The 9721-nt window shown below is 34.2% G+C and overlaps 1 pseudogene; it reads left to right on the forward strand.

The window, feature by feature from the left end:
• Positions 1-732: 732 nt before the first annotated feature.
• On the forward strand, positions 733-9721 carry LOC143590510 (small ribosomal subunit protein mS75-like; annotated as a pseudogene).

Raw genomic sequence — 9721 nt, forward strand, 5'->3', positions numbered from 1 at the left:
GACTTTAATGTTAAAGCCATTATGGGTATAAGTATTTTGTACGGGGTGACCCAATGACAAGAGGCTACATCAGCTGGCCCAACCCAGCCGCACCAAGCCCTTAAACGTCTCCAAGTTATCTACAGTCCTGGGGAAAACCCACCCGCTCGAAGGCCTACTGGTGGTAACCTGGATACCCTTAGGATTGAACCGAAGATCACAAAAATTCCAGTCTTTTTTCATTGAGTCACTCATGCCTTCTCTAAAATGTTGCATGTGGGGATCAAACCTGGGTCTCCATAAAAAAACCCAAACTTTCCACCACTATACCACATTGGAAAAAATATATGTGTGGTTTGTTTTATTAATTAAAAAATCTTAACTTAAATGAATGTACATCAAGAAAATAGTTATGAAAACCAAGGTAAATTAAAAGATTTAACTTTTAATAGTATGCAATAGCTTTAAGGTTCTTTTATCCAAACATAAACAATTATTCGTAAATATTTAGTATTTTTAATTGTTTATTCGTAAATATTTAGTATTTTTAAATCATTCATCAGTTAATTATAAATAATAAAATTGTAAGTCTAAAAAGTTATTAAAACTAACATGGAGATAAAGAACCAAGCATCTTAACTTCGCATTAAAACTTGCATATCATATTCTTAAAAATCAACTCGTTTAACCTTAAAACTCTGTAACCAGGTATCTTATTAGGTGGGCTAGGTTTTATGGTTGTGTTTGTAATCTATGGTCGGTGGTGATGCTTTATCTAGGATCCCTAGCTCCGCGTTATGCATAGTCAAATGTAAGTTGCCTTGTCTCTACTTACAAGGGTATTAGGTATAATGTTGGATCGTATTGACTAGAAAAGTTCTAGATCAAACATCTTGTAGCAACTTGAGTTATTGATTTTAAGAACATAAGAAATAAGAATTATTGATGTTGAGAATAATGCACCCACATGACTATAAAAAATACGTCAATGCCACGTGCAAGTCATGTGCTGGATCAACAGTCATGGCCAAAAATGAATTTTGTCCCACAAACCTACAATTATTTGCTTCTCTTTGTTAAATTATTTATACATTTAATGTTTAATAAGTTAATAACTACTTAATACTTAATTTTTTTTCTAATAGTAGCCTTTACTTTGGTACATAAATGATATAACGTTTATTATACATTAATCCCGTGTACATTTTATTTAATATTTTATTAATTTAGTTCAGTTTCTCGTAAGATTTATACTAACATGGTTTTACGTTTTAGGTTTCAGGTTTTATTCCGGTGAAAAGAGGGCGAAAAACAAGCAAAAACAAGTCGAACCAGAGAACCGACGTATCAAGAAACGAACCGGACCAAACCAGGAGTGAACCGGACCAGCATAGTGGACCAGACCCCCCCTTGGGCCGGTGCGCCGCGCGACAGAGGAGGGAAAGCCCGCCGCGCGGCGCGGCGGGTGATGGCGGTGCCAGATTTTCCAGAATGTTCGTTTTCGGCCGACGTGACCTTTTTTTAGACCCCCTGTTGCCTATATAAAGACCCCTAAACTCACCATTAACCATACCTTGAAGTCCAAACGAATTTGGTGAGTTCTGAGGCGACCGGGACGAGTTTCTGGTAGCTTTGGAGTCGAAGAATCAACTGGTGTTGCGCATATTGGTTGAAGGCGAAGAACACGGGTTCTATCTGTTATTTCTTTCGTTTTCATTATTTCATCACCATGAATTCTTATATGTTTGTTTTGTTTAAACCTAAGATGCTAAGCTAAATTGCATGAATTGCCTAGGCTTATGATGAACTTATTTTGATGTTTTGATTTGACTTTGGGATTGTTTAAGTTATGGTTTTTATGATTTAGTAAAAGATTTATCGATAATTAATTGATGCATATGGATACTTAGGATTGTTTGATAAGTTTTATTCCATAGTTTTCCTTGATTAATGTTTGTCATATGATAGGATTGCTATTAGATCAATTACTTTGTGTTTTTGATTATTTTATGATTGATGTCATGATAAGATCATAAGAATAATATTGTCAAATAAACCTAAGTGTGCTGCTAACCTAAAATCTGTAAAGTGTTAGGTTATTGATAAGTCTTTACTATTTAATCTTACTAGATTTAGTTCTTCGTAAGGAGTCCGTCTAGGGTTGATTATTTATTATTGTTTATCAAATCAATTAAGTATAGTAAATTGCCTTTGATTTCCGCGCTGTAAGGTAGGATTTCGTATAAAGGAACTAAATTATAAACAATTGGGTGACCGTAAGCGAATTTGATTTTTAATACTGGTGTGCGTTAAAACTTGTTAGAAATCCATAGGTTTCTCTTGAGAAGGGTCAGGGGTCCTGTTCGGGTTTTCTTATAAGTGTCTATTTTACGATCACAGTCCATAACTAAATATTTTCCTGAGTCAATTTATTACTGAAATTTAGGGGATTCTAGCCTAGGTAGTTTTCTCATCATCATCTTATTTTCATAACAAACTTTGCTTTCGTTTAAATTACTTGTTTTCTTAATTAGTTTTTAATTATAGTATTAAATTAGTATTTTAATTAAAAATCCCCCAAACAAATATAATTAATAAGTCGTGTTTTGTAGTCGAGTCTAATTAGCTAATAAACGTAATTTAAAGAGTCTCGTGGGTTCGATATCCGGACTTACTTTGCTTTACTAGAGTCGATCGGTTCACTTGCCGGTTAGTAGTTTTAGAGAGTCTAGAGTATTACTTAGTGTTTATTTTTAGTGAATTTAGTTAATAAATATTAAACTACTTCAAGCACATCAATAAACATATACGGTTTGGTTTTTAGTTTACTTGAGCTTTTACGTGTCAAGTTCCTTGGTTTTAAAATTTTTTTATTAAACTGGAACCAAAGCGGAAGTTAAAATGAGACCAAACTAACCAAAAAGTTAATGTGATTGCAGCCAATATTGAATTCCAAATAAAAGTCTTTGATTACGAGCCATCCTTGATTACGAGCCAATATTGTGGCGTAATTTTTTGTCAATTTACCTACCTCTTTATTATAATCGGATCCTTTTTATAAGCTATAATTAATATGGTCCTTGAAGGAGGTTCGTTGATCATGCTAAGTGATGAATGTTTATTATCTACCATATGACAGACAAAATTAGATGATTCTTCTGTGTATATTATAATACTTGTCTATTACTGGCATCCATGTTAGGGACATATGCTAGTTATGGTAGAAGGAAACTGGTGCCCATATAATATTTCAAAAGATAGTGATGTATATATACATCTAAAGAGAATACTGTTTTTTTAGAATACTATTTTTTTTATTCTAAAAATAATATTTCATGATTTAAGTAAAAATATATATGCATTTAAAGTTGTTGGAGGCATATTCTTCTGATGAAATACAGTATTTGAATAGCTTACGCAATTAAGCACATTAAAAACTTACAAAATGAATACACTTAAACATACGATTCTCATTTATGGTATTTAAAAGTAGAGTGTGGTTAATGTGTTTGGGCCTGGTATAAATGGATTTGGACCAGTTTTGGGTTAAACTCGCGTATACATTTAGTTCAACGGGTTGGTTCAGCATTCGCCTCAACTAATTGAGATATGGACATGATCCACATGATATAAGTGATTGAAATTTATGTCTGAAACGCATATTATAGAAAAATTTGTTATACATATGGTTACGAACTTGGAGTGTGAGGAAAAGCGGATAAATACACACATATGCTTGTTTCCAGGCCAGACCCAAGGGGAGGGCGAGGAGAGCAAGAGACCCGGGCTCACTCTTCCAAAAAACCCATAATTGTTAAAAAAATAAAATTTATATTTTATATATAGTTTTTTTTATCACAAAAGTATGTAAAATGACTCTTTGGTTGAATGAAAAATTTTCTGGACTATAGAAACAAAGGTCATGGATTCAATTCTCACTATTAGTATTTTTTTTTTAATAAAAAAAACATTCATTTGTTTCATATGAGTAATTTGAGTAACATGCTTATTATTATTAGTTTATTTTAGGTTTTTGAAAGGCAATTTAATTGGTAAAATTATCAAATTATCTATTACATAATTGAGAAGTTTATTATAGAGACCCATTTTTTACTCGTCTCAGGTCCTAAAATTTTAAGGGGTTCTCGAAGACGGCCCTGCTTGTTTCTATTTCTTATTCTTTTATTTTTAAATGCGAGAAACTGTTTTTATAGAAATTTATGACTAAACAGGTCTCACAAATAGACTAAACATTTAAACCAAAATCTATTAAATGGTTGCTCACAAAATCAAATTAGATAATCAGATAATGATCTAACAAGATTTCAATCAATCAATCATACCCAGCGGATCCCGCCAATAACAAAGCTATAAGTAGGGGGTCTAGGGAGAGTGGGATGTAGGCACACCGTACTTCTATCCAATAGAATAGAGAGGTGGCTTCCAGAGAGACTCTCAGCTCTAGTCTAACAAGATTTATAAATATAAATTATTAAAATCTTTATAAACAGTAAAAAAAAATAGTATTTTATATTATTGGTATAAAGTATAAATCACACATGATAAGAATTGGTACGTTAAGTTAGACAAAAGTTAAGACTTCAATCAAGAATGTAACATGTTAAGGCTTTTCTAACACGTTCAGACAACTTAAAAACCTTACCGACTTAGTTTCTTTCTAATTCAACTATAAACACAACCAAACTATACTATATTCCTAAATTTAACATCTTATACCTCATCGGCTAAAACCTCCGAATCCTACTACTTTTTTTAAGAAAACTTTATAAAGACCACAAATCCCGGTTAGCCAAAAATATCCCGGGACAAAAGCCTACCAACTACTTAACCTTCAATACACATTCAAATCCATAAAATGGTAAAACAATTTATAATCAAAAACGAATTAGAGTATTATAAACATTGATTTATTTGGTTTTGATGGATATCATTTGATTCCAATTTACTCCAATGTTTTTTTTAACGACAAACCGGTTACATGGGTTAACCATATGACAAAAGACGACATCTATGACTGCAAACAATACTTAGTAAGCCCAAAGCCACCATCTCTGGTCCTATTGTTTCGAGAAAATCCGTTGCCCGAAAGCCACCATTGTGATCTGATTCAAACATGTGAACTTGCAGCTTCAGTCAAACAGAACACTTTTAATTCGAGTGTAACGACGAACACGGTACAAAATAAATATCTACCAATCATTGTCACGTTAGATGACCAGCCACACTTGATGAAACTTAAGCTAATTCATCGACGATTTGAGTTTCAATGGATTTAACCGGTTTGCATCTGTATGCTAAGCTCTTTTAACTTCGATGTTCAAACGGCATTGATAGCTTTAATTATTGAGTCTCATTTCGGCAAATGCGTTCGGATTAGGGTGGGTTTTAGTTTTGTATTGCTTTCAAAATATGCATATTACTTTGCCATTAAACTTAACTTGATTAATATTAATATTTATATTATATAGTTTGGTGCATTCTTATTGAGCTAGTACAATCTTATAGAATTGATAGTTTGATTAAGATTAGATAAGATCAGTTTTCAGAGGATTTTAATCAACAAATATATCCGTTCAGGCAATAGTTGTCAAAGGCGCTTAAAAAACGAGGGCCCGAGATAGACAAAGCGCATACCATCTTTTAGGGTTTTAAACATGTTATAGGCTGGTTTCGGGCAACTTTTTTGATTGCAGAATGTTGTTGAAATTTTTAGGACTTGACCGGAATCTAACAAAAGAGTGGCTGGAATATTGCCTGTAGGTCGCCTGGATGGCAGTGAGAAGCTTGCCCTGCGTTGCGCCTTGCCTGGTCTTAGGGCCTGGCCGAAAGGCTTTTGACAACTTAGGTTCTGGCATTTCATGTCTTATTTTTCAAACAGATGGTTCTGTTTTCAGACTTATTGCCATGCATTCTCTTCGTTTGATTATGTTTTGTTTTCCCTTACATGTGCCCTCAAAGTTTGATGGAAATTGTGAATGTGTTTTGAGTTTCTTCTTCCTTATTAGTTATTCTTTTTTGCTAATGGTTTTCTTGATCATGTATCACACTTTGCTCACAAGGTTTTGTTTTAGTGGGATATTAGATTTAGGGGTGTGTTTTTTAACCGTACCCGAATAACAAACCCGAATCGAAGCGACCCGAGACCCAAATAACCCAAACCGAATTCATCCAAACTGATTAAACTCCTAACCCGAACCCGAGATAAAATATTCAGGTCGGTATTTGGGTTGAAATACCCAAATTTGGGTTTACCCAAATAACCCAAAGTATAATACATTGATGCATGTATCCCTAATTTTATAGGATAGTTTAGCGGTGAAGTAGCACAATGACCTTATGTATTCTTGTTCGGTTGTTCTCGATACTCCAATTAATATTGAATCTATCACATCCCAATGTATTAATGACCATAAAGCATGCGGTGAATGTATCTTCAATTCAAAAACTTAAATAGTATAATATTTAAATCAATATTTATTGAGCATGTTTCTTTAATCTATACAGGTATTAATCCACAGGCTACAACATTCCTTCATCTCATCTAATGCATTCTTGTATGATAAATTTCATGTTTTGCTACACAATATATGCTATTGTTAAATACGGCTGTATATTATGGCTTTATAATGACTTGAAATATGGTTTTTTAATTTATGATATTGTTAAAGGTGGATTTTTTTTTTTAATTTGCTAAACCCGAAACCAACCCGAAACCCGAACAAACCGAACTTATTTGGGTCGGTTCTTGTGTCAATTTGTTTTGAGCTCAAACCCGAACAACCCGACCCAAACAACCCGAAACCCGAATAAATAACCCGAAGAACACCCCTAATTAGATTGACTATAGTTCATTAAAGGTTCTTGTTTTAATCTTGTTTACTGGGCTTTTATTATCATCACCCTTTGAGAACACAAACTGAAAGGGCAGCTAAATACATAATAAGAAAATACTCGGTAATATCCCAGTTATTCACAAATACAAGATCCACAGAACTGAAAACCTTTCCAAATTAACACGTATGATAGCATTCAACAATTGGTTTTTGCCAACAAAATACGGAAACAAAGGTGATATCTATTAGGGCTCTGAATCCACATGGCCAAGCGAACCAAAGACCATTTTGATGGTGAGGTCGCGGGCCAAAAGTTAGCAACACTGATGACAGCGTTACTGGCAGTGTTAGTGGCTCATCCCACGAGGATGATTTAGGAAACATAAGAAAGTTAGCAGACGCTGCTTCACGTAAAGATAGAATGCATGTGATGAAGCAGGTGATCGAGCCTGGTGCACGAGGAGCGTATCTTAAAGATTCAGAAAAGGCTGAAATGTATAGACTTAATAAGGAGAATCCTGAAGTTTATAGTTTTATACAGTTGAAAAGATCACAGGATTATGAGGCAAAAGGTTCATGCTATTTTATGGTTGAAAGAAGATGCAGAGAAAATGAAGAAAAAACTTGGATTCCCTTTGGATGATTCGGTTGAGCAACTGCTTGATAATTTCCCTGCGTAAGTTGTTAAAACTTTTATAATCTTTGTTTTCTTATATGAATTGGGGGTGCAAATGAGCCGAGCTACTCGAGATTGGCTCGTGAGAAAGCTCGATTGTGTCGAGCTTAAACAAGCCCAAGCTCGAGCTTAAAAGCAAACTCGTTTAACCAAGCCCGGGCTTCACTTATCGAGAGTTCGAGCCGGCTCGCTAGCCTAAATGAGTCTGTCTTTTATAAAATGTTATGAAAAAGTAACCAAATAATATATACTATGTTATAAAATTATAATTGAAAATAAATATATGTATATATATATATATATATATATAAATTAAATCAATAAATATTAAGCGAGCCGAACTCAAGCTTTGAAAAAGAGATTGAAACTAGCCGAGCTTGAGCTCGAGTTATGTGTATGTTAAACCATCCAAGCTCGAGCCTAGTCGAGCTCAGGCTCGGCTCGGCTCGGCTCGTTTTCACCCCTAATAAGAATACTTATATTGAGGGGAAATTTCATATATACCTATACAAAAATAAAAATATCATATATTCCTCACAAAGTGGTTAAAACACCAAAGATACTACCCAATTTATTGAAACAATTTAGTAAATGACACATGTATGCTCATTTTTTAATTAACTTTAAAATTTCATATATGCTATTTTTAACTTCATATTTTTTAGTTACCCCCTCTTTAGCTTAATGTTTTTTAATTCTTTTTCAAAATAAATTAAATTTTTTTACCCATAAAGAATAGTTTTCTCAAATTACAAGGTTGCTTATTGTTTGATTATAATGCCATCTACATTTGTACCTAGTTTGGTTATCTTATTCGAGTTCGATTACCTGATTCAAACTTACTGGTTTAGTTGTTCGTTTATACGCCTTGGAGAGAACGATTCCGTTCGCTTGCTTATAGTTGATGATCAAAATCCAAATAAAAAATAGAGTTTAAACAAATATAATGATATTTTTAGTTTTAGTTGGGTATATGGGTATCTATGAAAAAATTCAAGTTTGTAAGAGTATATATGTAATTAATCTGTATATATTTTCTTGTTTTGTAGATTTTTTGATTGGCATGATATGTTGCAACTTTGCCACGTAAGCCGGATTTCAAAGTGATGCCAGAGGGTTGGGATGGAACCATTAAGGCTATCCGCTACGGTGGGGGGCATCGAAGCCCCTCCACCGTTCTACATCATCGCCACGTTAATGCCACGGGGCTTCGAAGCCCGCTTCGCTATGGTTTAAAACCCTTGGGCGTCCCAACATATATATATATATATACATATATATATATATATATATATATATATATATGCATGTGTGTGAGAGATGGAGAAAGAGGGGGTCCACCACAACCTCCTCCGTGCCTCCCAGCGGTATTCACCCCTCCTTTGGCGTCCATAGCGGGCAGTCTAAGTATCAAGATGAGGCGTTTAACTTTAACAAAATGAAGGTAATGATTTCTAAACATATGCATCCAACTTAACCTTCAAGTGTATTGATGGGTTCTAGATTGTAAACAAACCGAACAAACATCATCTGAGCATGTTCATGTTCGTTCGTTTAGCATTAACCGAACAAATGATCAGACACAAACAATTAAAGGGGTTTTCTTGTTCGTGTCCGTTCGTTGAGAAAATGAACACGCTCGTGCTCATGCTCATTTGTTAACAATATAAACAAATAGTTCACGATTGTAAACGAACATGACTAAACGTAAATGCATGAACATTATAAACTAGTTAAAAGTAACTTGAAGAAAAATGTGTTGGGCCTAAAAATTCATTAAAACTATACTAAGTTGTAGGAGGCAAAAGAATTTAAATGAATATAATAACGAACGAACTTAAGCAGATATAAATTAAGGAATTTTTTGTTCATGTGCGTTCGTTTATTAGGGTTCACGAACTTCTTGAACGCTTTTTGTAACCTAATGAACATAAACGAACTTCATGCCGAACGGTTCGCCAACTGTTTGCTGAATGTTCGGTTCGTTTACTTGGTTGAGTTTTTTGATGATGGGTTCTTAATGTGGTTGTTTTGATGAAACAGATTGAAGGGAAAGTGAAAGTTCATAAATATAGTAGAAGACGGCCGTTAGAGGGGAGATCACAGTCGAGAAGATGGGCCCACGTGTCAAGCGTGCGGACTGTGGTGGTTGGACTATGAGAAGACGTTTGTAAAACGAGAGACACCTCGCAAGATTTTGCACCCTAAATAA

This window comes from Bidens hawaiensis, unplaced genomic scaffold (genome assembly GCF_021521415.1).
Source record: "Bidens hawaiensis isolate Kalapana, Puna unplaced genomic scaffold, B.hawaiensis_p1.1 tig00038620_1, whole genome shotgun sequence".
NCBI classification, from domain to species: Eukaryota; Viridiplantae; Streptophyta; class Magnoliopsida; order Asterales; family Asteraceae; genus Bidens; species Bidens hawaiensis.